We start from the raw sequence: 27,311 nt of genomic DNA, 5'->3' as shown, positions 1-27,311 counted from the left end.
GCCATGGCTCCGAGAGGTTGGATCTGACAGGCTCGAGGGCAGGGTCGGCTCCGAAGTACCAAGTACTGTCGGCGCCGACCCACCCCCGGCTCCAACGCTGCTCGGCTCCGAACGCTCTGAACCCAGATAGCGGGTCGGAGAAGGAGCAATTGGATGGAAAAAAGGTGTCGAGCTCCCCCCCCGAAGGGGGGGGAGGCAAGAGCACTCCCATCTGCAGCTGGGCCTGGATGAACCTTCGCATCATCCGGTCCAAGTCTGCATCAGACATGCTGAACGTCGATCTCGAAGAGGCCGCCGAGGCAGGCCTGGAATGCCGCCTCGATGACCTCGATGGAGATCGGGCCTCCTCCTCCTCGGGCCCTGGGGAGAAACAAGGGGATCGGAGCTGAAGAGGAGGAGACCTAGAAGCAGTGGAGGGAGAAGCCCGCTTAGCTGGCGGGGCCGAAGCAGAGGCCTCGGCCCGCCGCTTGTGGTGCTTCTCCCTCTGTTTCTCCCTCCTGGCCTCCCTGTCTTCCGGCGCTTTAGCGGGAGTTTGAGTCCCGGCCGAAGGAAGGGGGGCAGGAGTGGCAGCAACCACAGCCTCTGGTAGTGCCATGGGAGCAGCGGAGGCCGGAGCCGAGTCCGGGGATAAAAGTCCCGCCAAGACCAGCTTCGACCTCCGCTCTTTCAGTGCCCTGGGTTGAACGCTGCACAAATGGTACAGCATGAGGTGAGGTGTTCAACCCCAAGGCACCGAACGCACCGAGTGTGGCCATCAGCCGGGGAGAGCTTATGGCCACACTCGGTACATTTAGAGAAAATGGCTTTTAGGGTCTCAGCCATACTTAAAAGAAAAAGTAGTGCTACACAAACACACAGGCCCCAAAACACAACACACACACACACACACTCACTAACGACCAGCGAAGGGAGGGAAAAAACGAATTAAAAGAAATATATTTTTTCACTACAGGGTACCTAACACTTACACACTTTATATTTTGTAAAAAAAGAAGAAAGTTTGACAGAAAAAACACACTTAACTGACGATTTACTAGTCGAGCTCAAAGGAATCCAGCTATCCACAAGCGCAGCAAACTAGATCTGAGGTCATGGAGGGTTGGCAGGGGATTATGGGTGAGGGGAGGAGCTAGTAGCTCGGATTCATTAGCTTGAAACAAGTTGCCGGCTAGGATCCGATATCGGATCCAAGACCCACAGGTTGCTGACAAATGAAGTCCCTACTTCAGATTTTGTGGTTTTACAGCAGTTCAAGCGGGGGGATCGTGGTGGACCTTGGAAGTTATGGTTAGAAGATAAAGAAATTTGGTGGCAGGTCATGTTCCCCCTGGGTTGAACGACACCATTTCTATTAGCAGTAAATTAAAGCTCAGGGTATTAGATAGATGAGATGTTCTCACTGCAATATATAAACACTATTTTGAACATGAATTCTAAATGCATCAATTATGTGTAATTATATATATATGTATTTTTCATATATTTTTTATTCTTATCTTATGCAATTTGTATGTTTTTCTATTATGTTTAAGTGCAAAGGTTTGTGTTATCAATTAGTATGAGTATTCATGATTAATTAATTGAGGGGTGTGGGTGTGGTATATATGCTGAACTGTAGTATTATTTTATTGTCTGATGAAGTTTGGTCTATGTGCCTTATGAAAGCGCTTACTTTTGTACAATTTTTACTGAGTCTTTTATATAGTAAAACACTTGTTCCCTTTATTTCAGCGTGTGGTTCATTCATTTATTTTTACTGGTCGGTGTTGTGCCTTATGGCCACTGCAGAACCATGAAATTTATATTTTGCTGCATCTCCACACAAGGATGACAAGATATCTGATGTGATATGTTTGCAGATGACTCTAGTAGCACTAGGGTTTTAAGTTATTTACCGTCACACACCAAGTGACATGCTGCTCCAGCATTCCTCTTTGCAGGAGAACACATCTCTGGGAAATGAAAGCAAGACAGTAATGGATGTACTGAATGTTGTCTCTTTCCAAAGGTGTACAGATGTACCTGTCATACAACTCACCATGCTTTAACACCTTCAGTCCTTGGTACTGTATATAAAAAAACAAGCTTATAAAGACAGCTGTACACTAATAATGTAATCCTTTAGATGACAAATCTTCCATTGGCTTTATGGGTGCTCTTTGGGACACATGCAGGTGCGTTGCTTTCAGGTCTGCAGTTTAAACCTATGACTAAGAGAAGCATTTTTAGTTATTTCAATATGATGTCAGAATATGCTACTTTGGGGGCCTAGGACAGCCAGTTTCATTTCTATATCAAAAGATATTTAGGTTAGCACCTTTTAGGGGCCAGTTTTGTTGAAGCAAATGGGGGTGTTGGTCTTCAATAGGGTCGCACGGGGGGGGAGTTACTGTTTGAAACCAGAACTTCTCTGGCTGAGAAGCAAGCTCATTAGATAGAGAAGGGTTCAATAAATGATTCATTGTGTTTCTTATTCCCTTAATATGACCCCCCCCCCAATATCTCCCCTTCATCAGCTCCCCTACAAAGGTGAAATTGCTCAGGGAAGAAATGCCAGAGTCTACAAGAACTGGAAAGGACCTTTGTGAGGACAATTTAACTCAGAGTCTTAAACCAAGTCATTCTCTTAAACAATCATTAAGGAAATCACATCTCTTGATGTTAAATTGGAAAATTAGTAGGGCATATAAAATAATGCATGATAAGTGCAGGAATTAATCATAGGAGGTTAGAAAGATTGCTAAGAGAGCTGGATAGAAATTTACAAGGAAACAACAGGGGGATATATGTATGGCTCCTAAATATGCAACAAAGTCTATAAGATTTAGTATTTTTTCTTGCAAGTGTTTGCATAGGCATTTTTATACACCAAGTTGACTCCAAAGAATCTTTCCTCAGGTAGATGGCAAATGTTGGAGGTGTGATGGGGAAGAAAGAGCTAGCTGGGAAGATATGTTTTGAGATTTTAAAAAATCCCTACAAAGTACTCTGTTGGAAATAATGGGTTAGCAAATAGGAGTAACTAAGGAATTTTTTTTCAGCTGGGATATAGGATCTGAATTGCCTAGACATAGTAATGCCTTGTTGAGTTTAATTCTGGTGACTGCCAAAAAAGCATTTACTAGAAAATGGAAATCAAAATCTAAACCAGCCATATTTGAAACAGTGAATATTGTAAAAGAGATAACTAGAAGTGAGATATTTAGAAAAGACTAAGAGCAAATTACATAGAAAAAAAAATCATGGGAACAATACATGCAGAGTAATGTTTTGGAAGAGGAGTGAGGTTTAAGGGAAGGCAAGAACTGAACAATTTATGTAATGTTAGATTGATGATAACTGTACAGAAGAATATGTGGTGTATAATGGTTGTAACTATGAACATGTTAATATGGTTTGTTTTCTTTTACTTAAATGTAAGTTTGCCTATGTCATAAATGATAATTCAATAAAGGTATTAAAATTTAAAGGAAATCACATATCTTATGCCCAGTCCCAGTTACCTTCTAAAAGAAAATCAGACGAAAATGTCATACAGGCAGCCAAACCTTCTTTCAAAACAGCAAGCTTTTATTATCACAGTTCTGATTCTAAAGAAAAGAAGTCCTTGGGTAAAGCTTTTGGATTTCTCCAGCCCAAGAAACATGACAAGGTGAAAAAAAATTGCAATAAGAGTACTGCATATTTTGATTTCCCTCTTGTCTCCAGCAATAAGGATTGCTACTCTGGACATGTAGGATACCTTCTGGAATGTTCCAACTGTTTAGCTGTAAAAGATATATCACAAGTTTCAAATGGGGAACAGTCTTTCAATTTGCTGTTTTCCTATTTGACCTGACAATGGTACTCAATACATTTATCAAATATCAGGCTTCAACTCCAATAGTCTAATTCATGCGCAGTTACAGAACTATTTACACATTATCATTCACTTTCAGGACTCCCTAGGACCAGCCATTAATAGAGATAAATATCAGACTTCTTTCTGTCTCTGTGAAATAAGCTTTTCTGAAACCCCAAAGAAAAATATACTTCCCTTAGTGGACATGAACTTTATTTTGGAATGCTGCCTAACTCTCTTTTAGCCTACATTCTCTGATCTGCTGAAGTTCCTTACTTGGAAGGCAGCTGTCCCTGCTTGCAAGTCATGTGATCCACAGGGTGCATGAGGGTCTCATTAGAGATCACATTACTGTTGGGTGCAGGGCTGGCCTAAGAAATATGGAGTCCAATTTGGACCATTTTGGTGGGGCCCTTCAGCTGAACCACCACATATGACCCCAATACTTTCTTCAGTTGTGTGCTTCCTTGAGTTAAGACTATTTCACATTTGATATGAGAAATATATACTACTACCAACTACTAAAAATAAAACAATATGGTTATTTATTATTATGGATTTTGTCATAAGACATGTTAAAGTAAAAGTAAACTACTGGATTCCCTGTAAGTTCCTCTCTAGGTCTGCTTAACTCACTCTGACACATTATAAGGGGTATGTTTCATGGGCCACCGAGGACCTGTAACTACATGATGCTTCATCGTATGGATGCTCCCTGGCTTACCAGTAAACATGTTCCCAAGTACTTGTACTACTACCCAGATCTTTTGAACCTCGGTAGGAGATGGCTACACATGTTCCCTTTGTCTCCCCCACACTGCTATTTTTTATTTTTTTCTCTCTTTTCTGTTACCCTCCTTTCCATTCTTCCCCTCATTTGACTCAAGTCTTACTTTCCGTTACATCCCATACCCAAAACTTGTGTATACTTTTGTTCTTTATGTATTAGAGACATGACAGTGTAGAGGTACTATTTGTACCAATTCTACAGACTGAAGCCACGTGTACTTGTAATTAATTCATTTATGCTACACAGTATTCTAATATCTCTCTGCTTGCTTGCTTTTATATTACCACTGTTGCACTGACATTAATTAATATTTATTTCCTTGGTTCTGTTTCCACAATGCTGACACTCACAGCGGTTTAGGGGGATCTTGGTTAAATGTTAAATTAGTACTGTAAACAAAAAACATCTTTGTAAGTTAAGTATCCACACAATGCAGCATGCTGCAGATGACACTAAAAGCCCCATTTTGAAATGAGAAATATGATGAAATCCTGTTACTCATTCTAGTCCCCATCACTTGCCTCCCATGCCCCAATGTCCTTGGATCCCAAAAGTACAAGGCAGATGAGCCAGTGGGCTGTGCTTAATGGTTGTTAGAAGAATGAGGAGCCTTAAACAGCATGAAAAATGTCTAACCTCCATTATATAGTCTCATCTCATATTACCCCTTTCTTCTTTCATTGGCTTCCAATCATTTCTTGGAGTTCCATGCTCAGTTAATTCTCATATCTTGTTATAGTCAATATCTTTCCACAAAAATACCCATAATCAATCTGTATCATGTACACACTCAACAAGTAATCACAAATATTGCACACAGAGGAGGATGGAGATGGAAACCAGAGCTTGCACTAAATAAAAATCAATTTATTTAAAATAAAAACCAAAACACTGAGCCCTTTTGTCCCACACACGTCCTGGAACTTTATCAAAACACACACACAATAAGCCAAGATATCACAAGGGCACAAATAAGTGTGTTTTTTGCAAGCATATAATTGAAGGTGAAAAAAATAACTCTTGAAAATAATCTAGGCACAACCATTACTTTACAAAAAAGGAACTGTTTAACATCAGAGGTTGTTTATGTGGCAATATGTTAAAAATGACCAGGGTTTTATGTGGGCAAATCTGAACGATTGCTCAAAAAGAGAATCTATAAACATAAATATGACATAACTAAGAAAAATTCCAAGACTGCACTAAACAAACATTTGATAAATTGTACTAGTTTTCAAAGGTTTTGTTTTAGTATACTCGAAAAGGTATCTAGGGACGCAAGGGGAGGTGCATGGGAGACCAACTTGGAGTGCAGAGAGTTTCTCTGGCAACTCAAGTTGAATGCTAGCAGCTCCTCTAGGCTGAATGAATGTGTCTCTGTTAAACCTCTACTTCCTGACTGATCAGCAAAACCTTTTTTTATTTTTATTATGGATTTTGTTTGAACTAATTAGTATTCACCTATTAAGGTAATGGAAATGTTCAAAATTAACATTTATTATTCATTAATTATTAATATATTGTACTGTACAAATTTTTAAAAATTAAGGTACTCAAATAAGTAATGAGTTGATTTTTTTAAGTTTGACATTGTAACTTATGTGTATGTGAGGTTCAGTAAATCACAAACCTATGAAATTACAAAGGTGCAGTATACCTTTAAGAACCTTTAAATTTTATCAGGAAGTAATGTCATTGATTTTATAAAAGGAAGTTGACTTGTTATGTATGTGTTCTGATGAAGTCCCAGGAAATGTGTGGGACAAAAGCTCTCAATGTTTTGGTTTTTATCTTAAATAAATTGAATTTTGTTTAGTGCAAGCTCAGGTTTTTGGCTCCATCCTCCATGTGCAATATGTGTGGTTTCCACAAAAATAACAAACTGTGAACTTCCTCAAAATGCTTAACAATAGCAACAATCTCAGGTTTCTACTTACAAACTGATCAATTACTACTCTACTTATAACTAGTTCTGAAAGTTTATCTTTATTTAATTATTTGTTAAACTGGTAACTTGATTAACACATGCAGTTATTTCCAAACATATCCTAGGTCAGAAGGGCAACAGTAAAGATTACATGCATGGATAACTTACAGTCACAGACTACCATGTTTTGGCAGGCGGGATAAAAGTAGAATGCCTTAAGGAAACCCACATAGATGTAGGTAGAACATGCAAAACCCACATAGTTTGGTCAGCTTTCTACAATATACTTTCCCCTAAAATCTTCTCCCCAGTCAAATCCAACCATTTTTTTAGGTTTAAGGTTCTATTTTGTATGTAACTCTGAAAGCATGATATTCCTGCAGAGCATTTGTGATTCAGACTTTCTGTAAATGTTTTCCCAAGTTTAGCCATGTGAATAATTTTCCTACCACTTCTGCCTCTCACAACTCAACACACTCGCGTTCCTCATGCTTCACCCTTCTCGGATAATTTTTCTCCGATGACTGAATTAAGCTTTGCTCTGGTGATCTGTTGAATTGGTAACATTCTTTCACAAATCTTAGTAATAAGATATTACCTCATTTCAGAGCATCTTTTTCTTTTTTTTAATGTAAATTTACTATTGTTTTCATACTGTCAAAAACAGACTATTCCACAGTTATTTCTTGTAATTGTATTCAGTAACAACCAGTCATAAACCCAATGTCAGCAGGAAGAGCAAAAGAAAATGATACCTCTGACACTTTTCAAATTAAGCCTGGTCTTTAAGACAGTAAATGAAGCGGTGCAAAAAACCAGATGGTTAGCCCAACCAGTTTGGGTTGAAGACCGTGTTGAGTACTCAACAGCAGTTAATAACCAGTACAGGAACATGAGCATGTAACACTGTGAGCCATACAAGAGGTTTACAGTTACTAACAGCACTGGTCTAGTCACTAGACAAGTGCATGACAGGAAATGTCAACACTCCACTAAAAAGACTTGGAACTCCTTGGGGGCAAGATTACTAGTAGGAAATGCCTTCACTTGGCTGTAATGTCTCTCATGCAAATCTCTGGGCCAAATAAATCATAATGACTCAATCACAGCCTAGAGTGGGGCCCCTGAGGGAGTAGAGCCTATTGGGCCAAATATGTCCAACTGGCCTAAGGCTGACCCTGGTTGGGGGCTTGATCAGCCCAGCCTACTGCTAGGGGAGATTTTGATACATCAGCTTTTTGGAAATGTCAGCCTAAGCCTCATCCATGTTCTATAGACATACAGCTTAGTATTATACACATATGTGAAGACTATGGATACAGAAATGAAGAACATTTTATAATACAGCTATGTGAGGCACTTACTGTTATAGGACATGTACAACTTTACATATAAAACAGGCTGTGATACAAAATATTTGAAACATCACAAACAGTTTATTAAGACTTCAGAAAAATTCTGAAACGACACTTAACAGTAAACCACAGCACTTCAGCAATGCTATCAAGTGAACTTAAAATAGTAAAACAAAAACCCAAACATCTAAACAAAACAGTCAGGTTTCAACTAATTAAAAACAAACAATAATTTATTAACAGACATAATGATCATTAATGATTCAAGTACTCCAATCACTGTCAATGTTTAACCCTTAAGGTTTAATAGCACTATATTTTACAATAATGCAGAGATAATAAACCAAGTGCCCACCACGGCTGATACCATACACGATTTTATTGCAGACAGGCAGGATAAGCGCTTTCACATACAGTTGTGCTTCATCAGATCCATAATCACAAATAAAGTAAAAACATTTATATAGTAAAAACCAAAAACAATTATCTAATTAAAAGCAACAATTAACTATTGATGTGATCTATGCTTCTTAAGTAGTGGCTTTAAAGGAATAACAGCATTAAGCCCTGTGGGCTTATCTGCCTGTAACCTAGTAATCCATTTAGTCTCTGCCAACTCTAACCTATTATTAAAATCCCCCCTTCTCAAATCCACTGGTATCATTTGTAAAACCAAAAATTCAAATGTATGATCAGAATATAAGGAAATATGTTTTGCTAATGCATTAAGCAAATTATTATGACTTATATCCCCTAGGTGCTGCAAAATGCATTCTTTAAGCATCCTTAAGGTCTTACCTAGATAAAAAGAAGTGTAATGCCTGCACCTAGCCATGTACACTAACCCTTTCGACTTACAATCAGCATAAAACTTAGCCTTGAAATCAAAGCCCAGTCCAATATGTTTGAAATTACTATCCTTACAAATAAAAGTACAAGCCTTGCATGTCCTGTAAGGAAAAGTATCCAGTCGATCAGAAACTGCTAGTGGAATAGTAGTTGTTTTATAGCAAAGTTGTCTTTTTAAAGACAAAGTATTCTTAAAGGTAAAAGAAAGTTTATTACCTACTATATCCCTGGTCTTTTCATATGATAATAAAACCGGCCAATATTTATTAACTATATCACAAATATGAAGAACATTATTGCCATAAGTCAGAGGCATCCTAAGTGAATTATTAGTAGGCCTTTCTGAAGAACTACAGTTAACCTGATGTTCACTGGTCCTATTAAAGTACGTTTACCTCTTGTAGTAAGCAGTGAATTTACTTCTATTAAGGTCCTATCTATCAGAGTTTTTTTATATCCCCTATTCAATAAATCTCCCTCCAGGGTAGTTATTGCATCCTGATATTCAGTGTCTTCAGTATGTAATCTCGACATTCTCAGAAACTGACCTTTGGCAATGTTCCCAAACACATCCCTGGGGTGCATGCTTCTCTGATGGAGAAGAGCACTCTTTCTACAAGATTTCCTAAAAAGGGAACTATAAATAAGACCATTGTCCACAGTGATTTTAGTATCCAAAAATTCAATTGAGGTGTATGAATAATTCACCTCAAATCTAAAGCATTCACTGCTAAATTCAAGATATTTCACAAATTCAAATAAAGCATCAATGCCTCCCTTCCACAAAATAAAAACGTCATCTACAAACCTTTTATAATGTAAAAGGTGCATCAAATAATCATTGTTGGAAAGGACTACCCTGTCTTCCCATTCTGCCAACACAAGGTTGGCATAACTGTTAGCGCAGGGGTTCCCATCGTTACACCCTTCTTCTGCCTGTAGTTCGCATCTTTATATAGGAACACGTTGTTAAATAAAACAATCTCCATCAAAGTCCCAAGCAAATCAACATGTACCATAGTACAATCAGTATTAGTAGATAAAAACCTTTTTAAAGATGCTATCCCCATGTCATGGGGTATAACAGTGAATAAGGTCTTAACATCCATTGTGACAAGCAATACATCTTCAGAAAACATACCATGGGTTCTACTAAAATCACCCAGGTTGCTTAAAAATGTTCAGTGTCTTTCAAAACAGCCACAGATTTTTCTAAAGGTTTCTTGAGTTGATTCTCAAGATAGACTGAAATAAATTCAGTAACCCAACCCCTCCCTGACACAATGGGGATGAAAACTGGGACAGGTTAAAGACTTATGCACCTTAGGTAATCCATGAATGATTGGCACCAACAGTTCGGATACCAGCATAAAATCATACATTTATTTAGATAGCAATTCATACATTAATAACTCATACAGTTCATCATGCACCCCCTTAATAATCATAGATAACATAGGCTGTGTGATCTGCTCACAAGTTTCAGTATCACTAAGCATTTCCTTCATTGTATTATCATAATAATTCAAATCCAAAACAAGTGCCGCCCCTCCTTTATCAGCTGGGCATATAAATATACTATTATCACGGAGTTGTTGCAAAGCTAAAAATTAATCTCTAGTTAAATTAAAAACAATATTATTCTTACTAAAATCATTGTTAAATAATTAATTTTCCACAACTTTAACAAAAGTTTCAAGGACAGGTATAAGTTGCGGAACAAACAAACTAGAATATTTCATAGCATTCATTGTGTTAGGCTGGCCCCCAAACACAAGTTTAACAGCAATATTCATCACAAACATTCGAATGTCTAAAAGACCGTCCTCTATTTGTACAGGCCGTGAGGGCACAAAGTTCAAACCTTTGTCCAAAAGGCTCAATTGTGCTACAGTTAAAGAAGTTGACGATAAATTAAATACTAGAGTAGATTCCTCTTGTGGCCCACACCCTTGGAATTCCATTCGCTCTCCATTGATGACTTTCACCTCTTCCACCCTTGACTGAAACTCCACCCTCGTGTCAGTTGCTGCAGTTACCTGAATGGAGCTGGAAAACTGGAAAAAACACTGTCGGGCAATATCAAAGTATTATTATCTTTCGGTCTGGCTCCACCATTAGCTACTGCAGTGGTTATATCATCTCTTAACACTTTGGTGAAATGCACTCAATCACCATAAAACAGCACAAACCACAAGACACATAGCTCACCTACACAGTGTGCCCCTCAACCTAAGCCCCTAAGGCAAAACAGCTTGCCCAATACACTAATCATATGTGACTTGATAGTGAGGGACACTGATGTCCCACTCACTAGGTTCAATAAGGAGAAGGTAACAGTCAGCTGTCTATCAGGTGACAGAATCCGACACATAACACAAGCACTCAGGTCACTCCACAACAAGTATAAGTATGACTCTGTCATTGTCCATGTGGGTGTGAATGAGCTGAACTGCACCTCTCTGGACTACATGAAAAGAGACATGGAGGAGCTCTCGGATTATGTGGCCCAGGCATGTATGACCTTAGCCCTGAGCAGCATCCTTCAGTCACCCAGAATGACACCGCAGTACAAGCAGAAAATGATTGACTATAACAATTGGCTAAGTTTCTGGTGTCATTCTAAGGGGATCCAGTATCTGTCTGCTTGGGATGACATGATTGACAGACCTCGATGCTTTGCCAGAGATGGCCTGCATCTGTCACCCCTGGGTTTCTGGATAATGGCTAAGGCTCTTGTCACCCCTATAGTGCCTTTTTAGGTGATGTCCCAAAGATCAAATTACCACCGTAACAGTTATAAATAAATGCAATCTGAGGGTCATGCTGTTCAACGCTAGAAGTCTAAATCTCAAGATGCAATTGCTCGAAGCACTATAACTCATTCCACACCTTTCGGCCCCAGATCATGGACCGAAGCTCCAAAGTCGGTGGTGTCTCCATATTCATAAAGGATATGCACACCTCCAGACTAGTAGCCCAGCATAATGCATCTAAGATACTTCAGGTACAACTAACAATGGGTAAGAAGGTGATTCAGGTCATAGCCTGCTATAGGTCCCAAACCATGTCCCAAGACTCTCACTCTATGTTCCTAAGCACCCTGGAAACTATTAGGGTCCAACCCATCACTCTCATACTAAGTACCTTCAACTACCCCTCCATCAACTGGGAAAACTACTCATGCACCAATACAGTGGCTCAACGCTTCCTGGAATTCATCAATTCCAATGCCTTGGACCAGGTCATTCTTATCCCCACTAGAGGAAGCAACATCCTTGATCTGGTTATTACTAACATGGGCAACCGTTGCTCAACACCAATAGTCAATTCCTCCCTGGTTAGATCTGAACACAAACTAATCACCATGGAAATCCACATCTCACCCACACCCCCTGCAAAGGTAACCACCATGAAAAACTTCATCAAAGCTGACTCTGAGCTCCTAAAAAAGAAGGTGGCTAACTTCACGGCACCCATGTCAATGGAAAATAGATGCGTGACTGCTGAATCATACACCAATGCACTGTACAAACAAGTACATAAATGCATGGAACTAACCATACCCAACAGAACCAAGATGCTCTCCTCCAAAAAAAGGAAGCCAGTCTGGTGTCCCCTGCCATTAATAAACTCTACAATAGAAGGAAAAAACTGATGCAGAAAAAGGTCAAGTCCCAAGACTGGAAAAACACCCTTATTAGCCTCAACAAAAAGTTGAGATCCCTCATCAAAACCTCTAAAGCCAGCTATGAAGGCAGAATTGCGGGCAGACACTAAAAACAACCACAAAGCCTTCTATAGTTATATCAAGAATTTCCATGGCAATACCCAGGTTTTGCTCTGAGTTACTGCACAATGGTACCTTCTATACTGACCCAACATATATTGCCAACATACTGGCCGACAGATTCAGTGCCACCCTCACCCTTCTCCCCCCCCCCCCCCAAAAGGAGCAATCACAATACAGGAGGAATGCCAGGCACCCAGCATTACTGCAGCACAGGTTAAAGCTGCATTGTCCAAGGCAAGAATACAGATTCCATGGGAGCCGACAATATCCCTGGATGGGTTCTACATGAACTACAAAGTGAACTGGCACCACAGCTGTGTGCCCTGTTCAATCACAGCCTCACCTCAGGCTTTGTCCCTACTGAATGGCGCACTGCTACAATCATCCCTCTCCATAAAGGGGGAGTGACTACAGACCCTGGGAATCATCACCCCATTAATCTGACGAGTCTGACATGTAAGGCTATGGAGCGCATCATCATGGACCTAATTAACAAGGATCTAGGGAAACTCCAAACTCTAGACCCCACTCAGTTTGGTTTTGTGAAAGGTAGATCATGCCTGCTCAACCTGGTTGACTTCTTTGAGTCAGTCACCAGAGCTGTGGATGAGGACAAGGCAGTTCATACAGCCTACCTTGATCTAGCCAAGGCCTTTGATACCATTCCCCACTCAGGAATTATTGATAAACTCACCAAACTAGGCATCAACCCCTATCGCAATAGGTGGGTTGCAAATTGGCTCACAGACAGAACCCACAGTGTGAAAGTAGCGGACTACAAGTCGGACTGCCAACCAGTCATGAGTGGAGTCCCACAGGGATCGGTCCTGGGTCCTCTCCTGTTTGGCATCTACTTCTCAAAAGTACAGGCCAACAAGGAGGTACTCTGGCTGACCAAGTTCGCACATGACTGCAAGCTGGGAGCCATTATTTACTCCCCAAGTGATGTAGACATCCTACAAAAAGGCCTCAATGAGACCAATGACTGGTGTTGAAACCATGGCCTTAAGCTTAATGCCAAAAAATGTGTCGGCATCCCCTTTGGGAAAAACTCAGTTCCCACTAATAACCACATTGATGGGAGCCCATTGAACACTGAAGGTGTTATAAGAGATGTGGGGACACAGGTTGAAAGCAACCTGTCCTTCGACCACCACATTGCCACTGTGGTCAGACAGTCCTTCTATGTGGCACATCTCATTACCAAGGGTTTTGCATCCAGGAAGAAAGAGGTCATCATCTTTTTCTCTCTATTCTTCCGGGTCATTTCCATAACTCCTTCATCTTCCTCTCTTAAAACCTAGTTGCCTCGTGGTTTGAGCGTCTTTTCAGGCTTCTTGGCTGTTGGTGAAGCACCCTCCAAGAGGAAAAAACGCTGAGAGAAGAAGGGAGCCACTTTTGAGATTTTAAGTATTTTTTCTCTGTTTATTTGCTAAGTTTTTCTGCATAGCTGCCTAGCTTGAGCATTTTCTGGCTTGTTAAACTTGATTTCTGTATTAGTAGCTGTATTTAGAGCACAACCAAAAGCTGTTTGCTGAATTTCCTGTTTGCACTTAATTTTAAATCGTTTTTTTCTTAAAACTTGCATATTTTCTGTCCTTGACCTAGCACTCTTGTGTGGGGTCATTTACTACACTGTTATAACTTGATATTACTTGTGAACCTCTGCTATCTCTGTAAAAAACAAAAACAAAAAAATCTTGCTTTTATCCCACTTTTCTGAGAGTTAAAAAAGTTCAGTTACAGGCTTGCTGTTCCTGAACTGTTTGAAAGTTTCTGTGAGGCCATTTTTGCTTGGGCTGAAGGAGGGTCTCTGTGTTCATCAGTGGCAGTGAATAACATTGAGCAGCTTCCCTGCCCCCCGTAGAGGTGGTTACTGACTTGAAACTGTAGTTTTATTGGCCACTAGGGGTCATTTCCATAACTCCTTCATCTTCCTCTCTTAAAACCTAGTTGCCTCGTGGTTTGAGCGTCTTTTCAGGCTTGTTGGCTGTTGGTGAAGCACCCTCCAAGAGGAAAAAACGCTGAGAGAAGAAGGGTGCCACTTTTGAGATTTTAAGTATTTTTTCTCTGTTTATTTGCTAAGTTTTTCTGCATAGCTGCCTAGCTTGAGCATTTTCTGGCTTGTTAAACTTGATTTCTGTATTAGTAGCTGTATTTAGAGCACAACCAAAAGCTGTTTGCTGAATTTCCTGTTTGCACTTAATTTTAAATCGTTTTTTTCTTAAAACTTGCATATTTTCTGTCCTTGACCTAGCACTCTTGTGTGGGGTCATTTACTGCACTGTTATAACTTGATATTACTTGTGAACCTCTGCTATCTCTGTAAAAAACAAAAACAAAAAAAAAATCTTGCTTTTTCCCACTTTTCTGAGAGTTAAAAAAGTTCAGTTACAGGATTGCTGTTCCTGAACTGTTTGAAAGTTTCTGTGAGGCCATTTTTGCTTGGGCTGAAGGAGGGTCTCTGTGTTCATCAGTGGCAGTGACTAACATTGAGCAGCTTCCTGCCCCCGAGAGGTGGTTACTGACTTGAAACTGTAGTTTTATTGGCCACTAGGGGTCATTTCCATAACTCCTTCATCTTCCTCTCTTAAAACCTAGTTGCCTCGTGGTTTGAGCGTCTTTTCAGGCTTGTTGGCTGTTGGTGAAGCACCCTCCAAGAGGAAAAACGCTGAGAGAAGAAGGAGCCACTTTTGAGATTTTAAGTATTTTTTCTCTGTTTATTTGCTAAGTTTTTCTGCATAGCTGCCTAGCTTGAGCATTTTCTGGCTTGTTAAACTTGATTTCTGTATTAGTAGCTGTATTTAGAGCACAACCAAAAGCTGTTTGCTGAATTTCCTGTTTGCACTTAATTTTAAATCGTTTTTTCTTAAAACTTGCATATTTTCTGTCCTTGACCTAGCACTCTTGTGTGGGGTCATTTACTGCACTGTTATAACTTGATATTACTTGTGAACCTCTGCTATCTCTGTAAAAAACAAAAACAAAAAAAAATCTTGCTTTTTTCCCACTTTTCTGAGAGTTAAAAAATTTCAGTTACAGGCTTGCTGTTCCTGAACTGTTTGAAAGTTTCTGTGAGGCCATTTTTGCTTGGGCTGAAGGAGGGTCTCTGTGTTCATCAGTGGCAGTGACTAACATTGAGCAGCTTCCCTGCCCCCGTAGAGGTGGTTACTGACTTGAAACTGTAGTTTTATTGGCCACTAGGGGTCATTTCCATAACTCCTTCATCTTCCTCTCTTAAAACCTAGTTGCCTCGTGGTTTGAGCGTCTTTTCAGGCTTGTTGGCTGTTGGTGAAGCACCCTCCAAGAGGAAAAAACGCTGAGAGAAGAAGGGAGCCACTTTGAGATTTTAAGTATTTTTCTCTGTTTATTTGCTAAGTTTTTCTGCATAGCTGCCTAGCTTGAGCATTTTCTGGCTTGTTAAACTTGATTTCTGTATTAGTAGCTGTATTTAGAGCACAACCAAAAGCTGTTTGCTGAATTTCCTGTTTGCACTTAATTTTAAATCGTTTTTTCTTAAAACTTGCATATTTTCTGTCCTTGACCTAGCACTCTTGTGTGGGGTCATTTACTGCACTGTTATAACTTGATATTACTTGTGAACCTCTGCTATCTCTGTAAAAAACAAAAACAAAAAAATCTTGCTTTTTTCCCACTTTTCTGAGAGTTAAAAAAGTTCAGTTACAGGCTTGCTGTTCCTGAACTGTTTGAAAGTTTCTGTGAGGCCATTTTTGCTTGGGCTGAAGGAGGGTCTCTGTGTTCATCAGTGGCAGTGACTAACATTGAGCAGCTTCCCTGCCTCCCGTGAGGGGGTTACTGACTTGAAACTGTAGTTTTATTGGCCACTAGGGGTCATTTCCATAACTCCTTCATCTTCCTCTCTTAAAACCTAGTTGCCTCGTGGTTTGAGCGTCTTTTCAGGCTTGTTGGCTGTTGGTGAAGCACCCTCCAAGAGGAAAAAACGCTGAGAGAAGAAGAGAGCCACTTTTGAGATTTTAAGTATTTTTTCTCTGTTTATTTGCTAAGTTTTTCTGCATAGCTGCCTAGCTTGAGCATTTTCTGGCTTGTTAAACTTGATTTCTGTATTAGTAGCTGTATTTAGAGCACAACCAAAAGCTGTTTGCTGAATTTCCTGTTTGCACTTAATTTTAAATCGTTTTTTCTTAAAACTTGCATATTTTCTGTCCTTGACCTAGCACTCTTGTGTGGGGTCATTTACTGCACTGTTATAACTTGATATTACTTGTGAACATCTGCTATCTCTGTAAAAAACAAAAACAAAAAAAATCTTGCTTTTTCCCACTTTTCTGAGAGTTAAAAAAGTTCAGTTACAGGCTTGCTGTTCCTGAACTGTTTGAAAGTTTCTGTGAGGCCATTTTTACTTGGGCTGAAGGAGGGTCTCTGTGTTCATCAGTGGCAGTGACTAACATTGAGCAGCTTCCCTGCCCCCCGTAGAGGTGGTTACTGACTTGAAACTGTAGTTTTATTTTCCCTTTTGGGTCTATTCCTGCTTCTTTCCAGCCCCTGCTATCAAGCACGCTTTAACGTGCTTTAGCGCGGAGTTGCCACTAGAGCAGCATCGGGCAGCGCCGGTTAAACAAGGTTAAACTCTTTCTGGCTCCAGAAAGTCTGTTCTTCAATTTTTCCCTTAGAACTGCTCTGTTAGGTACCTAAACAGTTTACACCTACACTAAAAAGTGCAGCACTTGTTCCAAATAGCTTTTTCTTCTCAAACAGCTCAGCACTTGTCTTATAAGCATATCCCTTGTCTTATAAGCATTCTCTTTGCAGGTCAAGCACTCCTATATTATACAAATCTCTCACTAGCAAAACCCCACAGGAGTGCCCACTTCCCTGCTAAGCCCACTACTTTTCTGTCTCATACCAACTCATAATTCTTTCTAGCATGTCGAAGGGTCAGATGCTGGCGTCCTCTCCTGCCCATTTGGTGAATCTGGGAATTCTGAGACAATGTTACAATTGCCTCATGTACACGGACAACCATCTCCTCCTCCCATGTAACACTAACACTTGTGAGAGATGCAGCTATTTAGCCAGACTGGAGGCTGAGCTCTCTCAACTCAGGACTGGCAAGACCAGGCAGGAGGAGAAGGCAACTACACACACCACAATACCAGCCTCACATAACTCAACCACACCACTGAATCAAACACATAAACACACTAAGACATACTCGAGGCTCTGAGTAAAATTTACCTAAACAGCAGAGGCCTCCAAAGCAGACACCCAAGCAACTGCAAACTCAATACACCACACAAACAACACATAAACAACAAAATCAGTGTACAAAGCAGTCACTGCCCTTAAGGCCAAATACAACACCAAACATACTTGTCATAGGTGACTCCATAGTCAGACACACTGACGTCCCGCTCACCAGACTGAGTAAGGAGAAGGTCACAGTAAGCTGCCTGTCGGGCGCTAGAATCCGCCACATAACACAAGCACTCAGGTCTCTCAACAGCAGGTACAAGTGCGACTCAGTCATTGTCCACGCTGGTGTCGACGACCTGGGACGTACCTCCTTGGACTGCATGAAAGAGACATTGAGGAGCTCTCTGATTATGTAGCCCAGGCAGGTATGACCCTGACCTTGAGCAGTATCCTACCTTCACCTAGAATGATGCCACAATACAGTGATAAGATGATCAGCTTTAATAATTGGCTTAAATTCTGGTGTCATTCAAAGGGGATCAATGTCTGTCTGCCTGGGATGACATGCTGGACAAGCCACGCTGCTTCGCAAGGGACGGCTTGCACCTGTCACCCCTAGGCTTCCGGATATTGGCAAAGGCTCTGCCACCCCATAGTGCCTTTTTAGGCAAGGCTCAAATTCTAAACCTACCACCCTAGAACACAAAAAGTAAAAAACTAAGGCTAATGCTGCTCAATGCCAGAAGTCTCAATCTCAAGATGCACGCACTCGAGGCCCTTCTCAGTATGGAGAACATCGATGTCTGTGCTGTGACAGAAACCTGGTTCAAGGCTCCTGAGAGCACCCCAGCACTAGCAGGTTTCACCTCATATCATGCGTTCCGGCCCCAAAATCCGGACAACACCAAGAAAGGGGGGGGTGTCCATATTCATAAAGGACACCCACACCTCAAGGTTGGTGGCAACGCACGATGCATCGGAGACCATCCAGGTGCAATTAACCATAGGCAAGACTGCTCTGAAATTTGTAGCATGTTACAGGCCACCCTCTCAAACTCAGGAACCTCACATGGCCTTCCTGAAAACAATGGAGGGATAAATGTATCTCCAAACACCATCATACTAGGTGACTTCAACTACCCTAATATAGACTGGGAACACTACTCAAGCCCAAACACTCTAGCCCAAAGGTTCCTGGAGTTCATAAACTCAAATGCCATGGAACAACTAGTCACCATCCCCACATGAGGAGAAAACATACTTGATCTCATCATCACGAACATGGGATCACAATGTTCAACACCGGAAGTATACCCTCACTGGTGAGATCAGATCATAAACTAATCTTGCTGGAGGTCCTCAACCGGGCACCACCTGAAACAAAAAAGACCACAGTGAAAAACTTCTCAAAAGCCGACTTCACACTTCTAAAAACTAGTGTGGTCTCCTTTAAGGCCCCTGAGCCAGTGGTAAACATTACTCAAACCGCTGAATCACTTACAAATGCCTTCTACCAGCACCTACAGGACTGCATGGATCAGGCAATCCCAAACAAAACTAAGACTCTTTGTACCAAAGGCAAGCGTCCAGTCTGGTGGACCCCAGCCATAAACAAGCTCTACAACAAAAGGAGGAAGCTACTACAAGATAGAGCAAAATCCTTGAAAGGTAAGACACCTTTGATCATTATAAGTAAAAACTAAGAGCTCTCATAAAATCATCCAAGGCAAATTTTGAGAGAAAAATCGCCAAGGATTCAAAAGACAATCATAAGGCCTTCTTTAGCTATGTTAGAAACCTAGGAGGAAACTCCCAGATATGCTCAGAATTAGTTCAAAATGATGTGAAGATTACTGAACCTACACACATTGCCAACATACTGGCTGACAGGTTCAGTGCAAACTTCTCCCCCTCCCCAAAAGGAGAGATATCTATACCAGAGGATTGTAGCCCCCAAACATCTCCAACGCCCAGGTGAGAACTGCTCTCTCCAAAGCAAAAACACAGCATCCATGGGACCGGATGGTGTCCCCGGCTGTGTGCTCCATGAACTCAATGAGGAATTAAACCCGCAGTTAGGACAGCTGTTTAATCTTAGCCTCACCTCAGGATACGCACCCAAGGAGTGGCGCACGGACTGTGGTCCCACTTCACAAGGCGGTGCCTCCACCGACCCTGGAAATTACCGTCCCATTAGCTTGACAAGCCTTATCTGCAAAGCCATGGAGAGGATCATAATGGAACTCATAAATAAAGACATAGGGAACTTGCAGACTTTGGATCCAACCCAGTTTGGCTTTGTCAAAGGCAGATCATGCCTTTTAAACTTGGTTGACTTTTTGAGACAGTCACCAAAGCCATTGATGAGGAAAGGCAGTCCATACAGCCTACCTTGACCTGGCAAAGGCCTTTGACACAATACCCCACTCAGGTATCATCAAAAAACTCATCAGCTTGAATGTAAACCCATACATCACAAGATGGGTTGCAAACTGGCTAAGTGACAGAACCCACAGGGTCAGAGTTGCTGGAGCCATGTCAGACTCAAAGCCTGTCACAAGTGGTGTCCCACAGGGCTCAGTCCTGGGTCCACTCTTGTTCGGCATCTACTTTTCTGAAGTACAAGCAAACACAGGAGGGTTATGGCTGACAAAGTTTGCAGATGACTGCAAACTGGGCGCCATAGTCGAAAACACATCTGACACAGATATCCTTCAGAAGGGCCTCACAGAAACAGATAACTGGTGCCAGAGCCATGGCCTAAAGTTAAATGCCAAGAAATGCATAGTCATACCCTTCGGGAAAAACAAGGTTACCCCTAGCTACCATATAGGTGGCAATCCACTGAGCACAGAAGAAGTCATCAGGGATCTGGGGACCCAGGTTGACAGTAGCCTTCGTTTGACACTCATGTTGCTAAAGTAGTTAGGAAAACCTTCTACATTGCCCACCTGATCATGAAGGGATTTACATCTAGATCAAGGGAGGTCATCGCCCCCCTGTACTCATCACTCATTAGACCTATGATTGAGTACAATGCCCCATTCGGAATGTATCTGACCAGACACCTGCAGCAGCTGGAAAGGCCCCAAAAGTTCCTCACCAAAAGGATAAAGGGTCTCAAAAATATGTCTTATGCTGCCCGACTGAAAGAACTCCAGCTCTATTCAGTCTCATACCGCTTGCTCAGAGGTGACCTGTGCCTGACATATAAGGCCATGTCAAACCCTGATTTGATGAATATGCTTCACCTCAAAAAATCTAGATCCCTCAGAACCACAAGGGCAGGAGACTTAAACCTTGACACGGTTATTAATAGAACATGCTGGAGGGACAGATTCATCACCCAGAGACTCCCTATGCTGTGGAACAAAATCCCGGTACATGTGAGGCAGAGCACCTCGCTGGCCTTGTTCAAGAGGAATCTTGACCAATGGATGGGGGATCGCAGATATACCCCAGGGATTACTTCAGTGTCACTGCTTGACAGAGGCACAGCAAAATAATAGGCATAGTTTTATTCAAACTAAAGGGGTGGCGAAAGCCAAATAACTATGGGCTAGGCTTATAAATGCCCTTGGGCAGATAGCCTAGTATGAACCTATGAACCTATTAAGCCAATCATCAAGTATAATGCCCCATTTGGCATGTACCTCACTAGACACATGCAACAGCTGGAAAGGCCACAGAAGTACCTCACAAAGAGGATCCTATGCCTTAAACACATGTCCTACACGGACAGACTCAAAAATCTCCAGCTATTCTCTGTCTCATATCGTCTACTAAGAGGCAATCTCTGCTTGACTTACAAAGCCATGTATGGCCCAGCTCTGTTAGAAATGCTACATCTAAAGAAATTCTAATCCCAGGGTTGGGAGGGTGGCTTAATGGTTAAGGTGTTTGCCTTGCAAACACACGGTGCAGGGTTTGAGTCTCACAAGGGATAATTGGCTAGGCTTAAAATGGCTCACAAGGGCAGTTAGCTTAGTACTAACCTATGAACACACACTCCAGAGACCTCAACCCCATTACCACAATCAACAGAACATGCTGGAGGGACAGGTTCATAACCCAGAGACTGCCCATGCTCTGGAACAGACTTCCCGTACATGTCAAGCAGAGCACCTCACTGGCCCTCTTCAAGAGAAATCTTGATGAATGAATGGGAAATAGAAAGTTCACCCCTGGGATCACTCCAGTGGCTCTACTTGACAGAGGCACTGGGAACTAACGTTGGGCGGCACAATGCCAGGGCACTTCTACGGGCTAGGCTTGTAAAGGCTCCAGGGCCATTAGCCTAGTACACACCTATGAACCAGAAGAAGTAATCATGGCGAATGGACTTACAGTGGACTGGAAGAGACATACAACCCATATCAGTGTGCAGTGTGTGTGTGTGTGTGTGTGTGTGTGTGTGTGTGTGTGTGTGTGTGTGTGTGTGTGTGTGTGTGTGTGTGTAGGTAGTATGGCTACACTCCCTAAAGGAGTGGCTGGCACTCTCATGGCTGACTACTGTTGGAAACAAGCACAAATGGTACTAAGGCGCTACAGTGCATGGGACCCTGGCTCAATGCAATGCACACTCCTATGCACAGAGATGGGATTTGGGTGATGTCCCCTAGTCACAGATACACTTCCCAGCTCTACACTTGATGTTCCTCTCAGCAGCAGCACGTCTCAGGGCAAACCTGTACAATGCACGGGTTGTGGTTTTGCCTGCTGCAGACCTCATTCCCATATATCCATTTCCACACTCAGCACCTTGCCTGAGTAGTATATGTTTCCCCTACAGCATGTGTATATAGCTATGTACCCTCAGCCTCCCAGTCTGACTATAGCATATGTACAGGAAAGGACAGGGTGATGAAAGCTGTTAGATGGGGAGGCATTTTTCATTTTCTTTTCTACAGATACTTGAGTATGTGTGACTAACAAACCACATAATTACTAAATAACAAAATTAAGGAAAATAATGGAAGACTTCTGTTTTGCAAGGATGTAACGTAACACTGTTTGGACAGGCACTCACACTTGCATTACATTTCAACTGCCACAGCATAGGTTCATAGGCTGACAGTAGGCTACTGGCCTGGAGGCCTTATAAGACTAGCCAATAATTTTGCCCATGTTCCCTCAAAGTCAGCACCTGTTTCCCCTGTCCAGCAGGGACACAGGTGGGATCACAGGGATGTATCTCCTGTTTCCCATCCTGTTGTCCAGGTTCCTCTTAAAGAGGGCTAGAGTGGTACTCTGCTTGACATGGAGAGGGTGTCTATTCCAGAAATGGAGGAGACTTTGGGACACAAATCTATCCTGCCAACAAGTTCTGTTAATGTCACAGACCAGGTTAAGGCTTTGCGTGGGGGTTGTTTCAATGGAGTTTGCCTTAGGAATATGCAGCACCTCCATCAAGGCTGGTTCTGAGATGGCCTAGTCTACCAGACATAGGTCGCCTCTGAGCAGTCTGTATGAGACTGAGTAGAGGGACAGGACTTTTAGCCTATCTGTTTAGGACAGGTGTTTGAAAACCTGGATTTTCCTAGTCAGGAACCTCTGTGATCTCACCAAATACTGCATGTGCTTGGCAAGGTACATGCCGAAGGGGGCACTGTACTCGATAATGGGTCTGATAAGGGTGGAGTATAGGGATGTTATGACCACCTTGTTCTTGGATGAAATACCCTTATTTATGAGGTGGACCATATAGAAAGCCTTCCATACAACAGAGGCAATGTGGTGGTCAAAAGTGAGGTTGCTATCAACCTGGGTGCTCAAGTCCCTCACGACTGATTGCGTGCTTAGTACACTGTTATTAATGTGATAATTAGTGGGGATGCCATTTTTCCCAAAAGGGATGATGATAAGCAGTTGTCTAAATGCAACCCCAAAGAACCACCCCTTGGATTTTCAATCAACTTCTCCAAAACAACAAATTTAAAACAATGTGGGGGATGCAATTTAGTGTGCCTAGTCAAAGCATTTGTTTCTTGTGTTTTAGAAATGGCATACACATGTTCCGTTATCCTAGCTTTTAACACCCTTTCCATTCTGCCCACATAAAAAGCAGTGCAAAACTCACATAGGGCTGCATGTACCACTCTTTTTGTATTGCAGTTATAATCACCTTGCATTTGAAACATCTTCCCATTGATAACAAATGCCTGGGTGCATTTTATATAGGGGCAGGCTCTACAAAACCCACATCTTTTCATGATGAAATCTTGGTTGTCTGAAGAAGAATTCACATGTATTTCCACAAAATTATTTATGTTTTACCCCTCCAGAAAATTATTGTTGGCTTGTCTCCTAACTTGCTAGCCAACTCATGATCTTCCCTAATAATTACTCAATTTTTCATGATTGTTCTTCTAACCTCTGCTTGGTCCAAAGAAAAAGTTGTGATAAAGGAATTCTTGTACTTATTAATCAGAGCCGAAACAGTTCCACTTATCTGAGTCATTACTTCAGGCCCCTCATTAAATGATGACCCCCCTTGCCTACTTGGGTGTGTCAACTGTGGCTTTAAAATAGGCACATATACATTGTTCTGTCTTTTAATCGTGAATTCATCTACGGATGAATCAACAAAGGCTTCAGGATAGCCATGTCCCAAAAACATAGATCATAGATTTTACCAAAAAACATTCTTCCACAAAGCCTTCATATGATGATGTCAATCGTGCTGCGCGAACCAAGTGTCCTTTTAAAACTGCCTTTTTCTGCTTGAAGGGTGATAACTTTCAAAATGTTAAAAATGTTTGAATACGTGGGCTTTCTATATATTTTAGACACCAAACACCCACTGGTGTCCTTTCTAAGTGCCACATCTAGATACGCAATGGCTTGGTCTTTCACCTCAAATGAAAATTTTAGAAAAGCAGTACGGCTGTTGATGTATTCCTTGAAATTCAAAATTGTCTCCTTGGTGCCCTGTCCATATGAGAAAAATGTCATCCTGGTACCTAGTGTACATGGTTCAGGATTCTTTGAAGCTACTGTTAAACAAAAACTTCTCCTCCCAGGTAGTCATAACCACATTGCCATAGATGTCCCCACAAGCTGCACCCATGGCCACACCTTTTGTTTGCAGAAAAAAATGGTTTTCAAAAAATATGTCATTGTTGTACATAACCAGTTCCATAAGATCACAAAGCAAATTAATTTTATCTTGATCCAAATCTGAATGAAAATGTGAGTGTTGCACCGCGTTTTACATGGGGAGGATGGAAACGGCGTTAAAAGATAGGATAAGGGAACATATGTATGCCATTTCTAAAGGGCAAGAAACAAATGCTTTTGCTAGGCACACTAAATTGCATCCTATACATTGTTTTAAATCCTCTGTTTTGCAGAAGTTGAAGGTGGTCCTTTGGGGTTGCATTTGGACAAAAAGGAACTGCTGTGGCAACTGAAATGTAATGCAAGTGTGGCTTAAATGAGTTGATATCTGTTCAGCCAGTTTTAAAGCTTAAAGCTTTTCAGAGATGAGTGTTTTAAATATATATATATATATATATATATATATATATATATATATATACATATATATATATATATATATATATATATACATATACACTTTTTTTTTTGTTAATTATTTTAATGGCTGTTTAGGCACTTTTTCATCTTTTGTAAGTATGTTTTAAGTGGTTATGTTAGTATTATGTGATGTATTTTACAATGTATTTTACAGGGTTCACTACATATGACCGAAAGTTCATATGACCGAAGCCCATTTGACTGAGACCAAATGACCGAAAGTTCATTTGACCGAAAACCCATATGGCTGAAAACCCATTTGACTGAAAAACAGCACTGGCGGGTATATGTTCCCCACTGTAGTGCAACCCTGGAGTTAGACTATATTTTTTGGGGGTGTGGGGGCATAGCCCCTGACATTCGGGGGTATGGGAAGCATAGCCCCCCACATAATTGCAGTTTATGCACTATTATATACATGTGCATGCATTAAAACATACAACTTCAGTAAAAACTGGTTGCAAAATGTGGGGGGCTATCCCCCCCCCACCCCCCAACTTTATATTCTCACTCCAGGGTCGCACTACAGTGGGGAACAGGGCATATACCTGCCAGTGCTGTTTTTAGGTCAAATGGGTTTTTGGTCATATGGGTTTTCGGTCAAATGAACTTTCGGTCATTTGGTCTCAATCAAATGGGCTTCGGTCATATGTAGTGAACCCATTTTACAATGCTTATAATTGTGTGAGGGCTCTTGAAATGTGAAACATCAGAAGTGACAAGATGATGGGGTGTGTTTTAAATATGGTGGACTATTCAAGTGAATCCCATCTTATGAAATTTGTTTATTACAGATGAAAGCAATAACTGTGGTTGTTTTAGTGAATAAAGCTGGATTAGTTGCCGATTCTGGGTCCTTCTGCTTTTTATTGTGGATTTAACACTTTGTGGTTCGTGTTTGTGAACTTCATCTGAATTATCTTTTCTATACATGCAATGGCCTGTTACATGATGCCCTGTACTACAATTACAGTTTAATGGTGGGAATTAGCACCAGAAGAGGGACTGCTACATCATGCGCACTCATATGCTATACTACTAGATGGTGCACTGTGTTCAGAGAAAAAGTTTAGCATTGTTACAATTAAAATGGTTCAACTATTCCAAACTTAGATTAGCCCTTTTTTTAATGAAACAGTGCTTTCCTGCTGAGCTGTTCATACTTCTGCATGAAACAGAGATTGAATTACTTTTTACAACTTTTGAAGCGCTAACGTGTCTGATTTTCATTACATAACAGTACAAAAACAAAATAGCAAACAATAATTTTTAACTTTTGAAAGATGTGCCCAAATAGGAACAATGTGCATCTAGGATACATTAAGATACAAAAAATGGCAGCATTCAACCAAGTATAATTTTGGACTTGTGAATTCATGGAGAGTATTCCTTACAAGATTTATTTTTTACGAACAGTTTTTACCCCTATGATTTGTCTGAGATCTCTCTCAGCCGAGTCCGGACATTACTTACATCTTGTATTTACTGACTATATTCCACGCACTAAGAACCACTACACACCTTCTGCTTTGTTGCAATATACCGTTTCCTTCACAATACTTTCCAAGGTCCCAACATTCTTTCAGTGAAGCAGTATTTTTTAAGTCCATCTTAACACACTCTCTTCTAGCTTACATGTATCCACATAGGTTCATAGGAAAGTACTACGCTAACTGCCCTTGTGGGCCATTTTAAACCTAGACAATTTTCCTTTTGGTGCTTGAATTAACCTATCCTATTGGTGTCAGATTGGCCTTACCCATCTCATGGTCGATAATTATACATTACCTCTAGTGAGAATAACTGCAATCATCCCACAGATAATTTGAAGGGAATTATGCATGGGATAAAGCATTTAGGAGCTTGCCCTTCCCATTAATAGTGCAAATACTTATCCATAGATTCAAGTTCCACTTGCATATTGGTAGGGATGAGCTTTGTTTTACATGTATGGGGAATCTGTTCCAGAGCAGTGGTATCCTCTGAGAGATATAAACTGTCCCTACTTTGATGTTGCAGAAGAGGTGTAGATCCCAAGACCT

General features: G+C 41.1%; 1 protein-coding gene across 1 annotated transcript in view; it reads right to left on the bottom strand.

Moving 5' to 3' along the window:
- Positions 1-27,311, bottom strand: part of FARS2 (phenylalanyl-tRNA synthetase 2, mitochondrial) — a 2,286,208-nt gene that overhangs the window by 1,657,990 nt on the left and 600,907 nt on the right. The gene's annotated exons all lie outside the window — the stretch shown is intronic.

The sequence above is a fragment of the Protopterus annectens genome, chromosome 3.part0 (genome assembly GCF_019279795.1).
Source record: "Protopterus annectens isolate FY-2018-M chromosome 3.part0, PAN1.0, whole genome shotgun sequence".
NCBI lineage: Eukaryota > Metazoa > Chordata > Ceratodontiformes > Protopteridae > Protopterus > Protopterus annectens.
The sequence above is the reverse complement of the archived record's forward strand: the minus strand, read 5'-3'. Positions and strand labels throughout refer to the sequence as shown.